This window comes from Mustela nigripes, chromosome 6, assembly GCF_022355385.1.
Source record: "Mustela nigripes isolate SB6536 chromosome 6, MUSNIG.SB6536, whole genome shotgun sequence".
Taxonomy (NCBI): Eukaryota; Metazoa; Chordata; class Mammalia; order Carnivora; family Mustelidae; genus Mustela; species Mustela nigripes.
The window spans coordinates 23,420,088-23,440,008 of record NC_081562.1 but is presented as its reverse complement, the minus strand read 5'-3'; positions in this window follow the sequence as shown (position 1 = coordinate 23,440,008).

Genomic DNA, 19,921 nt, shown 5'->3' with positions numbered 1-19,921 from the left:
TCCAAACCTTGGTCTTCAGAGTTTTGGGGGGAATCCATCTAAAAGACAAGATTGATTGATTGTCCACATGCTTGATCTGTCTCCACGTCAACTGATACCACACAACTCAAAGCCCTCACTTGAAATCATGTTGTTACTGTCTGGCGGGCCCAAGACCTCCAGACAAACAGGGATTACCTTCCAGGAGGCCAGGACAAAGGCCAAACCTCTTTTTGTACAGGGTTAATTTCTTCACTATACACTCCACATGGAGTTTTCCCCCCACCTGTTACCACAGGGACTGTCAGGTTGTATGACCCAAACAACAGGTTGTATGACTCTCTGTGCTGCAGCCCAGACCAGCTTGGACAGCCTTCCATGTCACTTGGTGAGTGGGTTGAAGCAGAGTACCCAAACATGGTTATGTTTCCTTTAGAACCCAAAACCCTGGGGTTTTCCTTGACAGCTGGCTTTCAGGTGATCCAGCTCCAGAACATTTCCTTCTTATGGGTGAAGTAGGATATGCCATAATTTGTCCTTTATTTTGAAGAGATGCCCTGACATGTTCCAGGCCACTAGGGTCTTAAAATTTCATCAAGGCAGGGAGCCCTTGAACCCTCATAGTTACCAGTATCTCCTTAGCTTGCCATATTGTGCTCATCATAACCAACTAACATAATGTCATATAACTGACAAATGTGATATTGTGAAGAATGTCCAGATGGTCCAGGCCCCTTCAGACTGTGTAATAATAGAGGGTGGCAGAGTTTACATAGCCCTGAGGTAAGATCATAAACATATACTATTTTTTGTCCCATGTAAATTAAATACTGCTTCTGATCCAACCTCCTGATAGGGTTGGAAAGAACACCTCCAAAGCTTTGTTGACCTGCTCTAGCAAAGACATCACTTCTGGGCATTTCTGCTGGCTTGAGAGATTTAGGGAAACCTGAAAACTCAAGGTTTTCAAGTGCCTTGATCCAAAGGTCCCCATCCCAAGTTTTGGGTCCCACTTCTTCCCAATTAGGTTTCTGACTTTTGTACTGAAGACTTGCTGGGGTTGAGAATTCAGCCTTCATTGCAGCTCTTATCTTTTTATTGTCCTGCCCTGGCCTGATCCTCCCCTCCTTCTGCCTACAGCTGTAGGAGATAAGAGCCTTTGCTGGTACTGCCAAAGAAGCACTCTGGCTTTCACAATTCACCTTCAATTGGAGATAAACCATCCTCAGACTTTCATTGTCTTTTTCCATTTCACTGATAGCACCCAGTAAGAGCCACTTAGTTCCCTAGTCTTTCCCAAACCTCTTAGACTCCTCGGCTGGTGCCTCTGCCAGTGGATTTTCCTTCCACTTCTGTTCCATTCTGTTTCACTATCAATGAAAGTTTTAAAAATTGTACAACTACAGCATGCTGGGGGACATCCGTCCTTCACTTACCAGAAGTGATGGGGCTTTCTTGGTGCAGGCCATCTCTGTCCCAAGTCCCAAGTCAGAGTCAGCTTCCTAGGATCCCTCCCAGTTCCTACTCTCTTAGGTCTCATTTCCTAGGAGACTTAACACTGAGGCAGGGGATTTGTATGCAGCCATTTTGTTGGTGGGTGTTCTCAGAAACCACCCCTTTGAAGGTGTAAGAGAAGCAGGGTTGGAGCAAGACAGAAGATGAAGTTGTGTTGCGGTGGAAGTCTTGACAAGTCCTTTAAGGAGCTCTGGCATGGGGATGGCCCTCTGAGTTGTCCTCATCTGAAGAAAGGGTCCTGGGCCTTTCTAGCTTAAATTACCTGGTCATTATCCATGCAGGCTGCCATGGGGGAGGGGCAAGCCTTGGGAGAGGCATCTCTCTTTCACTGAGGGCTGTGGAAGATTCCAGGCTTCAGGGGCCAGCAGTCAACACTCCTGGCCTCTGGGGGAGTGAGCACCTCCATCTTGAGTAAGGAATCTGGGAGGTGCTCCCCAGCTTCTTTGACATGCAGCTGTGTGACCAGTACCATGTTAGACATGGAGCTTCTGTTGGCCAGAGTCTGTCAGTGTGAGCGACCACATGTAGCTAATGCATGCTGGACATGTTCCACCTTGAGAGAGAAAGAAATCTTTGTTAAGCCCTGAGATTTCAGCATTCATTTACAGCCTTAGTATAATCTAGCCTTTTCCAGCCAGTAGATCCTATGTAGTAGTCACTATTTTCATTATTATTTCTAAGCCATAAATTTTATGTGGCAGCTCTTACTATTTCCAACAGAAAAGTTAAGTGAGTTGATTAACATTACAAAGTCACAGTCAAAGCTAGGATTCATTCAAACTCAGTCTGCCTCAACACAGAGCTTCATACCCTCCCCCTACCTCACCCCTTTTTTTTCTTTTTAATACCACACTCTTCTGTGTACTGGAGTACTTCATTAAAACGTTCTCTGTTCAAACTGAAGACATCCTTGAGAAGTGTTATGTACTTAAATCTTATGAGCCAATAATATAAAAATATATTTATCCATGTTCTTCTGAAAACAATTGAGAACAAGTATTGAAACAGGAGGGGAAAAGGACAGGACAGTGCCTAATAACTAAGGGGAAATAGAAGCATTCCCACTCTAGCACATAAAAAGACAACAAGAGGAGAGGCACCCAGCTCCCACAGCACTTAAGTATCACCTAGTGTTGGTTCAGGACTCTGGAAGGAAGTAAAAGGTTATTTTTGTGGTCTCAGAGTAAGCAGGGGATTCTTAAACAAGAGCTCTAAACAAAAGTCCTAATACTGATGGATTTGACTTCTCGAAACCAAACATTTCTGCTTAACTCAGGACATATGGACAAAATTGACAATAGAAGAAATATCTGTGGTGCCTAAAAACAACAGGGGGTTAATTATCTAGAATGAAGCAAGAAATTATGGTAAATCAGCCACTAAAATCTAGAAAAACGGAAAATGGAGATAAATAGGTAGCTTCCAAAGTGGAAATCTGATTGACTCAAAAATAAATGTCAAAAGTATTTACCTTGCTAGTAAACAGAAATGCAAATTAAAATGAGATACCACTTCAGACCCAATAAATGGGCAAAAACTAGACAGCCAAATCATATCAAGTGCTGGCAAAGCTGTAAGGATGGACAACCTCTATGCACTTCATGCTGAAGTCTAGTTAGAACAGCCACTCTAGAGAGAATGGGAAGCATGTAATGCAATTAAGCACATGCATGTCTCCTAATCTAGAAATCCAGCTCCTGAGAACAGACTTCTTACAGGTCAGCTCAGGGCCACACGGAGGTTCAATGCAATGGTGTTCGTGGATTCTCAAGCCTTGGGTAAGCCTTGATATGTCTGTCACAAGGGGAATCAATAAGTAAAACGAAGGCAAACTGTCGAAAAGCTCGATCTCAATCTCTCTCTGTCTGGAGCACGTGAGTGCATGAGTGTGGAAGGTAAAATGGAAGGATATACATTGAATGTGTTAGTGGAAGTGAGGGGGGATGAGTACAGTTGACTAAACTTCCCATATTGGAGATCTTACAAGAGAAGGAAAAGGAAAACAAGAGATGAACTGTAAAATCGGTTCATGTCTACAAATTATTAATCTGTGAACCACTAATTATACCTGTTATTTAGAGTCACATAGAGACATCTTTCTGGTCCCCACTCTTAATTTCATCCGGTGAATGACTCTTTTGGGGGGGACTCTTTTACTGAGGCTAGTCAGCACTCTCTTTGAGGGTTTGGCTGGCATGATGACCCTCACTGCAGACCTATGAGGAGTGAATGTATCAGAGTCTTTATTGTACAGCTGTGGGAAAAGGCGCAGAGAGGTTGAGCAGTGTGTCCATGGTTGTGCAAGTTCTCAGTGGCCTGGAATCAAAGTTGATCTAACTCCAACAATTACATTTTTTTTCTGTGTTGTCTGGTTTAGTTTGAGTGTCTGCGACTGACATACAAAAGTGGTTGCAGCTCTGGGAATTTAGAGTCCTTACGTTGCTGACAGGTGAAGAAAAAAAGTGAAGTGTTGTTTTGCTTTGTTTTGTTTTGTTTGAGGCAAATGACAACTGTACACTGGGACAGAGCCTCTTCAAGGCTCAAATATTCAGTGAACCACGCCTGGCAAAGTTCAAACTTGATCTGAGGTAAATGACTTTCTCTTTGGAAAGCGCTACGGTTGGCCTCTCAGGTTTAGCCTATTTCTCTCCTCGGGAGCTCTCCATTAAGAATTAATTTACTGGCATAGAGAAATATAATCTTCATAATCTCCCCAGCGTCTAGAGCTGTTGTCTCTGTCTCCTTTTTATGTCCTTTCTGTACTTTTCTCAAAACACAGTTGAACTTGGCTAGCGATTTATCAAATACTGTTATGGGAACAACAACAACTCACACATGCCTAGGGCTTCAGAGTTTACAAAACCCTCTCCATACATTATAGCACTGCATCCTCAGCACTGTCCCTAGAGGTGGCACTCTCCACAATATGTAGAAGAAGAAATGGTTCTAAGAGGTCACTTAGGTATTTCCCTGCAAGGAACAGAGAATGGATTTGATTCTTGCTCCGTATTCTGTGTTACTTTCTGTAAACCATGCCTTCTCTTGTAGGAGCCAGAAGAGCTTTATTATTTCCAAAGTCCTTTTCCATACTCTCAGATGCTGTTTCCACCTCAGAGCTGAGATACAAATGTGTGTTGTGGTCGAGTGACTGTTCTATATCAGACCTTCAGCTGGGGAGGGATGGTGGGATCCGAACCCAGGGGTTCTGCCTCCACACTCCTTATTTTGTTCACAAATACAGAAAAGAATACTCCAGTTTAATGTGTGATTTCTGTAATGTTAGAGATTGTGCCAATAAAATCATGCTTAAGAGTGATGAATGGTGCTACCCTTTCTGTGAGACTCTGAGGGTAAAGGGAAATTTCAAGAGAGAAAATAACCTATTGTAAATTACTTGGTGGGGCTGGAATTGGAGCTCAGATCCCCCAGGCTCAGTCCCTTTCTCAGTGAATGTTAGGCTGTGAGGAACAGCCTGCCAGGGGGCAGGAAGTGGGCTCAAAGATGGAAGAGCCTTGATGAAGTTTCCCACAGAGCTCTATAAAACAACTGAAATGTGAAAGATGGTCCAAGAGATCCAGATGAGTCATGGGATGATTAGTCAGTAGTGCTTTCCACCAGCCCCCCTTGGTTCTCTGACTCCCCTGGGGCTTGCCTGCCCGCCTTCTTGTCCAGGTTTTCACTGCTCGTTAGCACTTCCCGGCAAAAGGTCTCAGAGGAAATGAATGCTGGAGCTGTTGGATACCTTGCTTAAAGCAGGTGGATTCTGGAGTTCCAAGGAGTTCTTCCTCGGGCCCCTTGAGTCAATAACCCAACATACCCAGAGCAGAGCTCCCTGACCCTGGGAAAAACAAGTTGCAAGTCAGGTTCTGATTTGTAAGCTTAGAACTGGGTCTAAGGCCTGGCTTTTAATGGCAGTGACCAAGAGATGGATCCTGTTAGCCTGGGAATCAGAGGTGAGTTGGGATATTATATAAAAAAAAGGCCTTATCCATCAACAATGTTTTGATTGTAGTCTAGTTAGCCTAAGAGCATAAACTCGGACAAACTATGTTTCTCAGCTGTTCCCACTGTTCCTAACCTTGGTCTTCTATTGATAAATGTGTGTAGGTCATAGGGAAACTTGGTACATGGAGTTTTAACGTCTCAGGGCCCTTGTCATTACCACTGGTGGGTAAACAACCTTGTGCTCATATTCTGACTGACCATATGTGGCGCTCTCTCTGTGAGTTAAAGGACACATAGCACTGCAGTAGAAACCAATTAGCAGATCCATCTCACAGATGAAACCTCTGCAGTGTCCTGGGATCTACGTTTTCCTTCCCATTTCAACAGCCACTGCAGAACCTTCTACCTTCGTGGGCTCTTGCATAACCCCTGTCCCCTGCCCCTTTCCCTGGCATCCACTCAACCCAAAGTGTTCAGATTCTCTTTCTTGTGCACAGCTTTCTGTGTGCCATTTATAGTGATGAATCTTCAGGAGACTAATACCTGCATCCCTGCCCTCTCTGAGCTTTTAGAAAACGTTTTTACTGTGTTACATAGACAATTTCTCTTTGCATCCTTTTCCACTTGTTTTATTAAAATGAAGGGACATGAGAGTCTCTTTCCTTACATGATGAGCTTCCCCTGGAGCATGGCCAGCGTTCATCTTGTGTGACCAGGAAAAACCTAGCTCAGTTCAAGGTCCATAGTAGGGACCCCATCATTTGACTGCAGAATCAAAATATTTATTGTGAATTAACATATTATATATATCTACACATATGTCTTGTTACTTCTCCTAGAGCAGGGAATAGCAAATTATAGTCACCTACCCAACTACAGTCAAAACAACCAACAGCCTATTTTTACAAATAAAGTTTTACTGGAACACAGCCACTTTGATTCATTTACATATGCTGATAGGTTCTTTTGTACTATAGAGTTTAGTTGCAACCAAGATTGCCTGGTTTACAAACTGAAAATATTTACAATCTGGCACTTTGCAGAATTTGGAGAATAAGTATTCCAAGGGCAGGAATTGTGCTTTGTTTATTTTTATATCTAGTCTACTTAGTAGGAAACACAACAAATGCCTATTGAGTAGATTAATCAAAGGATTAATATTTAATGAGGAACTACAATCCAAACACTTGTCCTTTTCCTTCTCTCTCTCTTTTTTTCTTTGAGATAAACCATGATGACTAACTTTCTGATGATGGGTCTATTTTCTTTTCTTTCTTTCTTTCTTTTTTTTTTTTAAAGATTTTATTTATTTATTTGACAGAAATTACAAGTAGGCAGAGAGGCAGTGAGAGAGAGAGGAGGAAACAGGCTCCCTGCTGAGCAGAGAGCCCGACGTGGGCCTCGATCCCAGGACCCTGGGATCATGACCTGAGCCAAAGGCAGAGCCTTTAACCCACTGAGCCACCCAAGCACCCCAAGTCTATATTCATTCATTCATTCATTAGCATCTACTAAGTGTCAGACACTATTCTTGGTGTTGAAACAAGTGGTGAGTAAAACTCTCATGATGGTTACTTGCATGAATCTTAGAGTCTTCTGAGGGAGACAGACATCAGTCAAATGTCAAATATATTATGTTAATTGTAGTAGGGAAAGAGGGGTGCCTGGGATCCTGAGAGCATGTACTAGCGGGATTCGCTCCATTAGGAAGTTCAAGGAAGGCTTCCCTGAGAAAGTGACTATGAAACTAAAATCTGAGGGAACAGTAAGGACTAGTTGACCAGTTAAGAGAGGAGTGAGGAACCAACTACACTATTCTCAGTCCTGTGGACTGAGAAAGGGTGCAATCTGGGGCTGCAGGAGGAGACGGGGTCTGGTCGAGAACCTTCAAAGAGTTTTCTCTCTCCTGAGAATAATGGAAGACCAGTGAAGGGTAAGCAAGGAAATGCTAGTAGAACAGAAGTGGAAAAGGATGGATTTTAATACAATTTGCATTTTGCAAAGATCATTCTTTTCTTTGGAGCAAGATTTTTTGGTGACAGCTGCTCTCAAATATTGATTGCATATTTCTTAATAAATCAAACTCAGGAAAATGACAGTCATCTTATTAAATATTGTGATAGTAATACCTTGCACTTGTTCAACTTAAAAAAAGAAACAACCCTCTGTTTTCACATCTAATGCTTTCTCTTTTAGTAAGTACTACACGCATAGTGTGACAAAGTAGAACATTTGAGCACAGCTGGTGGTGTCCCTCTCTCCTGAATCGCACACAAGGGACATGAATGGAGACCTTTGGACTTCAGATTTTAGTCCCAAGGCTGATATTTCTGGGTGTGTTCAAGGTGGAAGATCCTGGTCTAAGCTAGCTTCTCAATAAGGTTGGGCTCCAGTGCCTGTGATGATCTCAGTGAGGGCAACTTGGTGTTGCATTTTGTTCTTAGGTTCAGTAAACCCTGGGACTGGCTCTGGTGAGCCACTCTTCCCTAGTTGTTCTGTAGCTAGGCATCCTTTTACTTCTTTTGCCTTTCTTTTTTTCTCTCCTTAATTTCCTTCCTACAGAATCATTATCATTTCTCTCTGCTACCCTGCCATTCTTTCTGTTACAAACTTTCTTCACTTCTCAGCTGGAGCAAATGCCTCCCTTGCTTTTCTGAGAGCTGGGAGATGTCTGATAAGGCATAGGGTGGGAGAGGCAGTGGCTGGAAGCACAGGGAACTTTGCCTTGAATAAGGCCAGGACAGGAAAACAGGACACAGACTCCATTTGTTTTGTTTTTTTCCCCCTTAATTGGACCAAGGTGGCTGGATTCTTGATGATGTCACATAAAACCCTGAGAAACCGTGTTCATACACTGGGTCTCCTGACACTCCAAGACATCTGGGACAGCCACTGGAATCTGGAAAACGCTTGGTCAGCAGGTACCTGTTGGGAAGCAGTTGTATAATTAAGAAGAGTGTCATGATTTTCTCCTTGGTGTCACTCTGTATCACGTCATTTATTTGTTATTTGATTAAGACATTTTAATGAAACAGCAGCCCTGTTTAGAAAGAGAGCTACGTTACCCATTTCTGAATTCAGTTGTCTTTGCCATACCTGACTCAGCTCATGCTTTCTTTGAGTCTAACCTAGAATTCATTTAGCATTTTAATTGCTATTCAATATGAACTTGAAAATTGTGTCAATAAAATGCTGTGAAAAGATCTTTCTGTTTGAAAAATCCCCTTTGGGGTTAAACTATCTCTTTGGAAGGTTTTCTTTTATTTTTAATTATCCATAAGTGTATATGATGCTCAAATTTGATTGCCAGCTCTATATTTCTATTCACCTTCTTTTTTGGTCATATTTTTTTTCTCTCTTTAAATTTTTTTCTTTGAAATTTATTTACTCATTTATCATCCTTTGGTTCACTAGGTTCTTTTTCACACTAACCATGATTCCATTAATCTCTTGGTCCAGAATGCAATAGTTGGCTGCAGAGAGAGAAGGGAGAGAAAAACAGATTCAATTTGGGAGCAACCCTGGGATGATCAAAGAAGAGATGAGGTCTCTGAACCATGAAAGATAAGAACTCAAAGAAGTCTGATATTCATGACCTTGATCTATGTTAAGTGTCCAGAGTATCATCGTTAGTAAAATTACAATAGACATCCTCCTGTTCTGGCCAAAACAAAAGAAAAAAAATAGATTGAAGGAAAATATTGTAGAATCATTGGATTACAAGATTTTGACTAAAACTATATAAAAGTCTGTTCGATTTTTCTGTCTTTCTCTGAACAGAGCTGATCTTGAATTGATGACATTCCCAATATCTCTCAGTGTTCGTGAAATAAAAACAAATTTGCCATTTATTTTCATTTAAGATACCATCCAATAAAAGTTAATTTGGGGTTACATAAAAATATAACTCAACCTATTTGGTTCTGAGGCGGACAGAACAAATCGTTCCATTCTTGATTTCAGAGGTAGTGAGGCCAATTAGCTGGTGCTATTAAATTAGCTGCAGACAAAATGCTGCAGCCCCACATGAGCCAGTGTGGTCGGAAGTAAGACAAAGAGCTTTTCCCACCTTTAGGTTGGTTGGGATCAGCTGTTTGAATTATCCCACAGAGGAGCTGGAGTGACCGACAGACTCACACGTTAAAAAAAAAAAATGGTTAGCGAATCCTGGGAGGACGCCATATGCTCTGTGCTTTGCAGCAAGCTGCTGACAGTGCATGACAGTCGCAGTGCTGAGGTGCTGGGCCACCCCAAAATCCAGTGGACAGGAATTTCTCTAGGCTTTTTCATCACTAATGGAGGCACACTCCTCCACGTCTGATCTTTATCACAAAGTGAATTAGTTAAAATGCAAATTTCTCTCTGCCTCAAGAAGTCTGTATGTGGACTGAATTAATAAAATATTATTTTTAAAGTACTGCGTTGAAGGGATGGTTAGAATTCATCATGCCTCTCTGTCACCAGAGCCCTGGACACCCTAACATTCTGCAGTCTTGGCCCTGTAAACCTAACCTATCTGATTGCAACCTGGGTCTCCAATGAAGCTGTTGTTCCAAAAGCTTCTTTATAAATATTCATTTCAAAAAGCCAAGGGTTACAGTGTTATAACAGGACAGTTTTGCATACAAAACGAGTATGTATGGGCCTGTATCATTAGACCACCTTTACTTCCTTTTTCAGTGTGTGCAGGAAATTCTCAAGCCTGTCATTCCTGGCTACTAGCATTCCTCCTGCAAGGTGGGGCAGTTGGCCTATTGTATGAGCCATGATGGATGTGTGCCCTGTGCCAGTAGCAGGAGCGTCTCCTTTACAGGCATGGTTTGCTGCATATTTATTATGTATTATTATAGTCTTCATTGTAACCTAGCCTAGAGTGAAGATTGCAGTGTGATTTCCATTGTAATTTCTTATTTTCATTCACTCACAGCCCTGAGAAATGAGGTGAATTCTTTCATGAGGTCACTAAAAGACCCTTTAGTTGTACTGTACTGTGACTATTCACCTATCTCCATCTGACCCAGCGAATGTAACCATAAAGGCACTAATACGTATTTCCAGGAGACTGAGAGACGCATTCATGAGTCAGTGATATTTTGCTATGGCTTTTGCATTATATTCACTCTCCATATTTTTAGTGCTGAGAGGTCTATTAGCTTGGAAGTTTATGTCATATTACAGCATCCGATTTAACGTCCAGTCAAGATCCGACCTGCCTGCTAATGATTGAGCAAAAGAAAGGCCAAAGGAGGGGGATCTCAATTTCAGGTTAGAAAATCCGGGTTACTGAGGCCTTTTCTGGCTGTTCTCAATGAAACTCTTCTTGTTCAATCGCTGCTTGACTCACTTCCTTTGTCTCTTTATGATTTTTTGTCCATTGCTCTAAACTCAATGTTCCAGAAAATTTAACTCTGCTATAAAGCTGGTTAACTTGAAATAAAGAATTCAGCACAAACACTGAGGTGCTGGACAGGTAGATAGGAAGCAGTGACATAACCAGTAAAACATTTAATAACATGAAGATAAGAACAGAAGAAAAATAATGGGATGACATGGGAAGTGATTAAAGTATCAGCCGAATAACATTATTAGATTGAGTTCCAGCTACCCAGAATGCGGTTTATTGAGCTCTAAAATAAAGCTCTCCCACCCACTCCCCTGTTTCCCCGCCCCAGCCCTATGTCCCATCTGGCCATGGTGTTGTGTTGTGTAATTCAAGCTTTGGTAGAGACCAGTGGTTCTCAGAGTAGGATCTCTGAACAAGCAGCCACAGCAGCACCTGAGAACCAGTTAAAACTACAAATTGTTGGGATGATGGGGTTCCACTTGAGACTTACTGCATCAGAGACTTTGGGGAGGGGACATGCAATCTGTGTTTTCACAAGATTTTCCAGGTGATTTTAATGCAGACTAAAGCTTGAGAACTACTGACGTAGGGCCTGGACATAACATTTTAATCTTCAGATCTTAAGAGGTACTTAACAGTTTAGTACCCTTGAGTTGATCTCTTATTTATGATTTGAATGTTCTATTACCAGCATTGATCATATGAAAGGTGGAGAACCTCAAACGCCAGACTTCTCTTGGTTACTTTAACTGGCTAATGGATGACTTCTAAGTCAATGATGGGGTGGGTGGCTCTTAGAAAACATGATTCTGATTTTGGTGGCTATATTATCAAGAAAAGATGAGGATTTTTTTTACTTCAGTTTCTGTTATTGGCCATTTGTACAGTGACCACAGAGTAGATAGTTTAGGTAAAACTGCTTCTTTCTCTATAGCTCTTTTGCATTCATTAAAATTTGGTAATCCAGTGTACCTGTTAATAGTGACCTCTGCTGTCCAGAAGCAGTACTACGATCACACAAATCCGCATAGGAATTAGTTATTGTTTAGTAAGAAAAAAGTAATGGATTTCCTGAAGTTACATAGAAAAGGAAAGTGGCATGGATTACTGCAAAAAATTATCCGGCTCTCCCCAAATTAAAATGCATTGTATATATCTTGAAAAGAAAAATACTGTTTTTCCTTTCATTGCAAGTTACCAAATGTCACATTTGAAGGCATTCCTCAGTAGAATAGGAGGTTGCTACAATTAAAAAAGAAAGTCCACATGATTTCCTAACTACCAAGAAAGTTCTCAGTCTTTAACATGTGGCATCATTATTTACCATTAGATCATTATTTCTGATCTGAAATAAAATCTTACAACTCTCAAAGTAAGATAAAATAATTATTTTTAAATGCCTTAAAGCATCTTAACATAAATTGTGGTATTGGTGGGACTAGGATTTCTGGTATCTAGTAGGTGATAAAAAATATTCATTGAATGATTACCTAAGAACAAGTGCCACAGACTTAGCGGGGTGTATCTGCAGCACCTAAGACAATCCTGCTTGTGGTAGAAAGAAAATCAGGATGGTTGCATGCCTCTTTGAAGTGTAGGATCTGACTTGGAATTGAAGGACCATCACTCAGACTCCCCTTTCTCTGTGTGTCAACTTTGCCAATGAGTGATGTAAGCACTTGGGGACAGGTATCAACTATTCTAGGTTACCTGGCTAATATTTTATAAATTAGTCTTTGGATGCTACTCTTATGTCAATCAATTTAGAAAATTGGTTGAATACCTTTCATGTACCTAATGGTAGAGTAATATAGTAGAAGAAGTTTGGACTTTGGAATCAGACAACTTTTAGCACTGTTACATGGTTCTTCTCCTTATTTGTGGTCCCAGGCAAAGGACTTCACTACACTACTCTGAACCTTGGTTTTCATATCTATAAAATGGGGATAAATTATTCTTATTGTTCAGAAAAACTTCCAGAACAGCAAGTCAAGCAGAAAGGACATAAAATGATTTTTAATGCCATGCCAAGAACATTTTCTAAAAAGTACAGCTGAAGGACATTTGACTTGTTAGGGAAACATAAATTTGCACAATGGATTAGGGTTCAGGTAGTTTCCAGCACAGTGGATTAGGGTTCAGATAGTTTCCAATTCTGTAGAACCGGTGAGATGTGATGGCATGTATTTCTGTCCAGTAGAGAAGATAGTCCCCAACATACCGTTGTATTGCCCTATAGGACATTAACCAGTTTTGTAGCTAAGCAGGGCTTTCTCAGTATTTCCTTTTCTTTCTTCCTCTACTCCCGCTCTCCTCCCCCGCCTACTGCAAATCTTATTTCTCCGATCTTGTGAACTGGTTTGCCATCCTGCTAGTTTCCTTAATAATGAGCTAAATAAAATTTGACACATTCTCACTATATATTTGTATAAAAATTATGTTTTTAACATTCAGAAAATTATGCTTTGACATACTACCTTGAAGAGTTTTTGTCAGAAATGAAATGAGAACACATGTGGGAACCCTCTTAGCACAGTGGTTGACTCATAATATGCTTATTTCTTTTTCTCTTTCCTGGGTTAAAAATGTTTACACGTTGTTCTTGCCCTTGAGGCAGTAAAATCTGGCTAGAAAAAACAAAATGATCACCTAAGAGATAATAGGAGGACGTTTATGAACTGAGCTGTGAAGGACCTGCTCTGAGGGCAGAGCTTCCAGAAGGGAAATCAGGGGCTGCAGGAAGTTGCTCAGGGATTTGGACCTGATGAGACTGATCCCTAAGGCCAAGAATCTGCATTTTAAGCAAATATCTCCAGTGACATGGATTGTAACAGTTTGAGGACATTATAATTTAGCAGAGGGAATGGAGGTGTTTGGGGACTCCAAGCAAGCATTTCAAAAGTGGCCATATTTAGTAACAGGATATTAGGATTGGGGCTGTTGGATTAGGAAAGAGTTCATGGGTTTGAATCTCGGTGCAAAATTTCCCGTGTACAGGGAACTTGTATTTATTTCTCTATTACTGAACTTAATTTCTATTTGGAGCTTACCTGTCTTCCAGGAGGCAGAAGCATAATCCCTGGCAAGAGATACCTCAGCGTTGACTGGGGCTACCCATAAAACTACAAGCTTCACAGCCATGCCGGCTGTCTGTCTGTCCTGGGTGTACTCACTGGGGGTCTAGGAGCAATGGCAAGCACTGATTTGAGAGGGGGCTGAATTTTCCCTGGCATCATCTGCCCAGGTTGGCATCGGCTAAGACAATCTCACTAGAAAGGTAGTTTCCTTTTCAGTTTCCTTAACCACGAGGGGTCCACAGTCACTGAGGCTGCTGGGCTACTTTCCAAATTTTTCTTGACCAGCTCCATCTCCCAGTCTTCCTCTGGATTGAACTCGTTCTCCCAGTAATCCAGAGGGTCCTGATGTTCTTAACTGAGATCTTCCTACAAATATGCTGGGAGTCAGAGTCTGACTTTCCTTTGAAATGTAGATGTATCTCTCAACCCTCCTTTGAGAGCTCAAAGATTTAGGATCAGCATCTCAGAGTGTCTTTGTTTTGTTCTTCTGCATTTAAAAAATGAAGGGTGTACCTGAGGCTGGTGCAAATGACTTAGGTGGGGGTAGACTGTGCTTTCAAGAATGTAGAGCTTTATTTTTTTTTCTACTGTCTGGGCCCTTCAGTGTAAAAGATTTTTAAAAAATCGTTAGAAGCAAATGAGGTGGAATGAGGAAGGTAAAGTAAGTTGACTTCCCTAGCACTGGGAGAGCTGCTTGGAAGAAAAACACATTCTACTAACACTTTGGATAAAGGGGATCCTGGTTACTAGAGTTTCCAGGATTCTTGTTTTGTTTTGTTTTCCCTATCACTTTTCCCCATCCACGGTCTCTACAAGCAGCTATGGGCACACATTCTAACTTCAGAGGTTCTGTTCCCACTTTTTTTCTAGCCTCTGTCCATTTGGGAGAGGGGCTTCTTCATTCATTCAGCACATATTAATATACATTGAACACAGAGCAAAGAGCAATGGTGGGACTGTAGGCTCTGAGAGATCTTCATAGCTAGAGCCAGTGGGACAGGTGGAAGGATCGTTGGCCCCTCTCCTTTGGGTGGAGGGGGAACTTCATTCTAGAAGGGGAACTTCTAACCCCCTTTTAAATAAAGGAAGATGTTATGGGCCTCCCAGGTTGGAATCCATGGGTACTTTGAATCTTTGCAGACTCTGTAATGTAAAGGCCTATTCAGCTAGAGCGGCCCCACTCTGGTTGAACAGCCATTTTGTTGTTTATGCAGTAAAACTTAAATTGATCCTGCCCCCCCAGGGGAACTTATTTAAAAGCAAGTTGGGGAAACCAGTCCCAGGTACAAAGCCCAAATACAAGGGTGGGTCAGGTCAGGTGGAGATAACAGCCCGAATTCAGGGATGAGTCAGGTCGGGTGGAGATATCCAATGAGTGGAGTATGCCTATTTTCTCCCTAGCTACCAAGGAGTGTGGGCCCCTCCTTTTGGGCACCTTTTGGGTGCCAATTCTGACCAAGGTGATAGGCTAGTTCAAATAGCTACTATGGGGTGAATTATAGTTCAGTTGGCCACCCATGTGTGACCTAGCATGACTGTGCAGCTTTCTCTGTGTGTTGCAATCTCATTGGCCACCTGTGTGTGGCTAGGCTCAACCACATGGTCTTTCTATAAAAGTTAGTCTGTGAGGCAGGGAGGGGTCGCCCTCTCTTGACCTTCACTTTGTATCAGTCTCGCTCCTTTGACCATGGACCCATTACTGGGGGACCCAACAGTAGCTTACCCCTGAAGATGCCCTTTCCCTCCTTGATCACCTGGGACATTCCTAAGGCCTTCTTTTGATGCTGTCTCTGCTGTGTGTCAGGGTATTCCTCCTCCCAATCTCAAGACTGAGAAACTGTACTTACTGACTTTATAGTGTCTTCCCACTTTGGGCACACATCTGCTCAAGCACTTAGTTCTCTCCCTATAAATATTAGTCTGTTTCAAAATATGTTGATTGAGGACCTACTGGGAGATACTGTAGAGTACAGAAGTATAGAAGTCCCCCCATTCCCATCTGCGGTTTTGCTTTCCATAGTTTTAATTACCCACGCTCAACCACAGCCTGGAAGCAGATGATCGGTGGTTCTACTGAGGAGTCATCAGAAGGTCAGTGGTGATCTCATGCTACACCACACTATTTATGCCATTCTCCTCACCTCATCTCCTTATGTCAGTGTTTTATCATGTCACATCATCACAAGAAAAATAGTGAGTACAGTACAAATAAGGTATTTTGAGAAAGATGACATTCACATGACTTATAGTATATTGTTCTATTTTATTATTAGTTGTTGTTAGTCTCATACTGTGTTTAGTTTACAAATTAAATTTCATCACAGGTATGTAAGTATAGGACAAAATAGTGTATATAGGGTTGGGGATTAGTCACAGCTTCAGGCATCCACTGGGAGGCTCCATGGGTAAGGGGGCTACTGTCATAGGTAAGAACATTCTGGCTTTGCATTCAGACTCCTTGGGTTTGGGTCTCACCTTCAGTTATTGGCTGTGTGATCCCAAGTAAGATACTTTATCTGTCTCAGTTTCCTCCTCTGTAACATGTGGGTTAATAATACACCTAATCCAAAAGATTGCTGTGGTTAAGTGTACTAATATACATAAAGTTCTTGGAACAGTGTTACGTTTTAAATAAGTGTTATCTATTAACCTGTGTCAGATATTTTCTGTTTAAAATCAGGTCTATATCTTACTCATATTTGCATCACCAGCTCCTAACATATATACTGAAAAAATGAGTCAGCAATCCACCATTAATCTTATGCTCTACCTAAAACGATCATTTTATGGTTTGCACATTCATTCTGTCATTACTCTCAGACAAATGGAATGACTGATTTATACTATTTTTCACAAAATGTTTTTCATCTAGATTGTTTAGTGTTAAAGCTCCCAACTTAGTAGATTTTTATGAAAGATTCAACAGTATAATCATCGTCATCAACTATAGGGGAGGATAAATAATTTTATCTCTGCCCTTCTAGGTTCTTGCCTGACATTTCCTGTAATAAAAAGATAAAGAGGAGAAAAACAAACAGAAGTTTAACAGCATGTACATGTCCTGTATACAAGAAAGAAACCCAGGAAAACCAAGTAATTCCCCCAAATGGCTCAGGTTACCACCTCAAATAACCTCTCCAGCTAAAGGCAAAAGAATAGGAGATGCCTGGAGGCCAGTTATGTGAGGTTACCAAAAAAACCATAATAAACAATGTTGTTAATGCAAATGTAAGTCCTTGCCTTCTCTCCTGATAGGGAGTTTCTAGAGATTTATACTCATTCTCTTCCTAGTACAGAGAAGGAGACACCCTTACAAGTAGAGATTTCCCTTAAAAATGTAAATGTCTCTCAAAAAGGTAACTTCTACCTCATTTGTGAGGCTTTTCCTATGTGCGCTATTTGCTTTTTTGTTTTGTTTTGTTTTTGTTTTTATATTTCATCTATTTATTTGAGAGAGAGAACACAAGCAGCAAGGAGGGGCAGTGAGAGAGGGAAAAGCAGACCCCATGCTGAGCAGGGAGCTTGATGTGGAGCTTGATTCCAGGAACCTGGGATCCTGACCTGAGCTGAAGGCAGACACCCAATTGACTGAACCACCCAGGTGCCCCCTATCCCCTATGTCTGCTATTTCTTTAAAAAAAAAGAAAAAGAAAAAGAAAAAAATCAGCCTAAAATAAATCTCATGTCAGAGGCATATTTTGGGGTGACAAATCCTGCCCCCCTTTACAATGTTATTGAGAACTTATACCACACTGTTTATGAAAACCATCTCATTTAATTCCACAACCACCCCAGGAAGCACTGATACTTAGGAAAGATGGTGTTTCTGACTGCCTCACGGAACTGTTTGAAGGTAGATGTGTTGCTTGGGCAAGGGAGTAATGTTAGCATCAAGCCACCAATGACTGCAGTAGAGGCAGTGAGGGGAGAATGAGCAGAGAAGAGTGATCTCATTCCCTGAAGGCTGTTGTAGAACTGCCTTGAGATCTACATGGAGGTGAATATTAGAAAGTGTTTCAAGGCTGGTGGGTGGGCAGCACAGGACACTTGGGTTCAAGGCCTGACTCTGCTGTTCTCCATGTGATTTTTGGGCCAAGTCACTTAACCTTTGAGCTTTGACTTCATCTGTAAAATGGGAGGGACAATAGCCCACTCCTCATGGTTTTTCTGAGACTCCATTCAAATGAAGGTATAGTCAAGGGCTATTTGCATGCTTCTATTGTTTTGTTATCTATTTTAGCTGGGAAAAAATCATTAGGTTAATGGAGACCAGAAGGAAAATAGTTTGGGAACTGGCAACTTTCCATTTGCAGCCTATTAAAGATTATCAGTGGGAATCTCTGTGTGGGAGGACCTTTGTGGATGCCTATGGCTGCCAGCCCACAGAGTATCCCATAATTGAGGCATGGTGGGCTCCCAGTGACCTTTGACTTCTTAAGTTTTCTTCCCCTTCAATGCCTTATAGTTTATGTTTAATTCTTAAATTAGAGTGCTTGTCACTGAGTCCATGACCACAAAAGAAATACTGAAACCAAAACCAAGAGATGTAGGTTTTTATTCTAGCCCAGTCATTACTTGGATGACCCTAGACAAATCACTTAACTATTCTAGTCCTTCATTTCATAACCCAAACATGGGATCATAATCAAAGCTTCATGGTTGCTGGGGGGGATGGGGACTGAGATAATACACATGTTAACATTTTGAAACAGATAAAAGTACCATGTAAATTAATGCAAAGTTGGAGATGATCCTTGTTGTTAAACCAAGATTGGGATCATGTATTCACTTATTCCTCTGACAAATATTTCAGAGGCTGTAATATGAAAAACATTGTTGTAGACTTTAGCAAGTTACAAAGACTGTTGCTATTTATGGAGTGGTAAGCAAAGAGTGGGGAGATTGTTACATAAAAAATACTAATGTAGGCATATCGGTAGCATGTCCTCTGAAGATATAAGGCACAAGGTATAGAGAGAAGGAGAAATATGAGGAGTTTCAGATGGCCATGGAGTTGAATTCAAAAGATGAGTGAAATTCCTATACTTGGAGGTGAGAGAGGCGGAGGAGAAAGTAATTAAATGGGGGATGGAATTCCATGGCCAGACCACAGATACAGCAGGAGTAATTTCCCTTGCCTGGAATCACTGATGAAACAACTAGCAGTAGAATAAGGAGAGGATGGTTAGGAACTTGATGATCTGAATAATTTCTTTTTCTAGTCCAAGGACTAGAAAAGTGTTTTGAAATATACTTAGCCTTTCTGCTCCTTATCAGTAGACAGCTATGTGCTATCGGAAGGATAATCAGGCTTACCTTTTTGGTTTTGGGGTTCCTACATGCCACACTTAGGTTGTGATGCCTTAATTGAACCTTTGTGGGCAATACCTAGAAATGGTATCAGTTTTTACTAAATGTCAGAATGTATAAGCACTATTTAAATAAGTTGGGTCAAGAGAGATGGTCATGAAAGGAAAGATTTTGTCATGAGGGAAAAAGAACAAATATCTGTGGAAAAGATGGATTCCTTAATAGCCTGGAAAGGATTTATTAGCTCACTTTCTTCCCTTCTGTTGCCTTAAAAAAGTGAGAAGATAATAGGAGACAAGCAAGAAATGTGTCAGGTTGGCTGGTTGTAACAAGAGGGGGATAACCTTGGTGGGCATAGTCATCTAGCAAGTGCAACCTAACTTGGATCTTGGCTTAGTCACTAAATGTGGGACAGTACATGCAAAAATGGCTGCAGTTGTTCATGCCTCCCAGCAATCACTCCCCTTTGAACATCCTTCCATCAGGAGGTGAAACTGTCCTTGTGCATTCCTTTGGAAATAGAATACTGTCGAAATGTCAAGGTGCCAATTCTTGTGTACTCTCTCTTGAAACTCTGCCCAACTGCCAAATGAATAGCCCAGGCCAGCCTACCTGAGTATGGAAGATCATAAGGACCAGAGTTGAATCAGCCCTTATCTAAAGATGTAACAATGCTCAGCCAGGATCAACAGAACCACCTGCCAACCTGCAAGGACTAGAAGGAAGCCCAGCCAGAGCCAGAAGAACCACC